Source organism: Condylura cristata, unplaced genomic scaffold (genome assembly GCF_000260355.1).
Source record: "Condylura cristata isolate star-nosed mole 26May11 unplaced genomic scaffold, ConCri1.0 scaffold00015, whole genome shotgun sequence".
Taxonomy (NCBI): domain Eukaryota; kingdom Metazoa; phylum Chordata; class Mammalia; order Eulipotyphla; family Talpidae; genus Condylura; species Condylura cristata.
Genome location: NW_004567116.1, coordinates 7,637,487 through 7,639,387, shown reverse-complemented (window position 1 = coordinate 7,639,387; position 1,901 = coordinate 7,637,487). Strand labels below are relative to the sequence as shown.

Genomic DNA, 1,901 nt, shown 5'->3' with positions numbered 1-1,901 from the left:
CTGGGGTGATGAAGATGATGATTGAGATGAGCAGGTTTCCTGTCAGTGTGATCAGGTAGGCGGTTATTATCACAGCAAGTACGATTTTTTGTAATTCTGGATTCTGGGTCAAGCCCAGTAGGATGAATTCAGTTACATTGCTAATCTTTTCCATAGTATCAGCTTGGTAAGTGAGCATGTGGTCCATCTGGAAAGATCACAGTTGTTTCTGAGTGATGACATTTCAGTATCAATATATCCCATTACCTGGTTCCCAGGATTGGTCCTACTACCTCTTCCACGCACTTCAGGTACTTTGAAGATAGTCATAAGGAAGACTTATGGAAATAAAATTTATCCAACTGATATTAACTGAATATTGACAATTCGTAGCACCATAAAAACAAGGTGTTACTATGAATATGCTTACTGTTGAATCCAAGCTTTCTAAGTAATAAATGGCACTTTTGGGACAAATTCATCAATGGAATTATTTTGAAATTTTACCTGCTTATTAATAGGCATAAGTATTTATTTGTGTAAACACAATGTTATTTGAAAAGTCACTTTGCATGAAATATGAAGTTGCCAAGCATTACTATGTCACCCAACACTTTTTTTGTGAGGTTACTCCTTCCTGTCAAATGAATATACACACAGATACAGAGAAAGATCAGGTGTAGTTTCATTTTCCTTATTCAGAATGTTTTCTGAAGACAGTCCTGGATAACTCATTAGTTTTTTCATTTGGAATATAGGACCCTACAGAGTTTCAAGATTTCTTAAATGAATTCTCTGAGAAACTGATCTTTTAAACGGATAGAATAATGCTTTGGATTTGCTATCTAATCATACTTACATTTTATAAGTAGAGTGAATTTGTCATGAATTTTCCCTGAGTTTCTTATATACAAGAGAGATATGTTAGTCAACTGCAGAAGTAGAGTTTTTCCATCGGATATTAGTTTAATCAATCAAAATGAAATTAAAGCTTTTATAGCAACTGGTGGAAATATTGAATATAGGCTGTGATTGTAAATGAATTTCAAAATGGAATCCATGTACAAAAGATTATGAAACATTTTATCTCCTGTTCCCTTTTTTATCTTCTCTCCACTGACCTGCCAAAAATATACTCATATATTTTTAGTAAAACTATATGACCACAGAAGCCATTATTATGACTTCAGAGCTTCACAAAAATCCCCTTGGACTTTAATAAATTCGATCTATAATTTTTTTATTCTCTATTCATGGCTCCCAAAGACATTACGGTGACTATGAGGTTAATCAATCAATGGATTAATTTTGAAATCAGTATAGTGACATGGAAATTCAGGAGAGAATTTTAAACTTGTATAAACAGAAGTCTGTAGAATCAATCTGGTTAGTGAAGAATAAATACCCACAAATTTTGTAGTTTTCAATAGCATCTTGTCTGACAATTTCCCCAATATAGTTTTCCATTGATATTTTCATTTTATTGTATTCAAATTTTTAATTTTAAAGAAAATGACTAAACTTCATTTTGCAGATTAAAGTACAAGAAGTATTTCAGTGAAAATAATTTGGCCAACTGCAGCGAATTAGCTTAAAATTTAAAGAAAATAGTCACCACTGACCTAGATCTAGTTGAGAGCAGAGTCCTCAGATTTTAGCTTGAGCACAGATACTGCTTTCTTCTCCTAGGGCAGCTGTCATAACTGGAAAATTGATTGTAGGAACCAAAAGAAGGGACGGTATAGTTCTCACCTTTCAGGATACCTTCCTCATCATTGGCATTATTGTTTATTTTGGTTCATATAGCAGTGTGGATTTGCTCAGAGAATGAATTGTTTTAAGTTAGGCAATCTCCATTGATAGGATTTACTTTCACTGCAGTTTCACTGCAATTTCACTTCAGTTTCACTGGCTGTTTTAGG

General features: G+C 33.4%; 1 protein-coding gene across 1 annotated transcript in view; it reads right to left on the bottom strand.

Annotated features, from left to right (window-relative positions):
• The window catches only part of LOC101632346 (olfactory receptor 4C45-like), an 8,135-nt gene that overhangs the window by 793 nt on the left and 5,441 nt on the right, over positions 1 to 1,901 (bottom strand). The window lies entirely within an intron of this gene.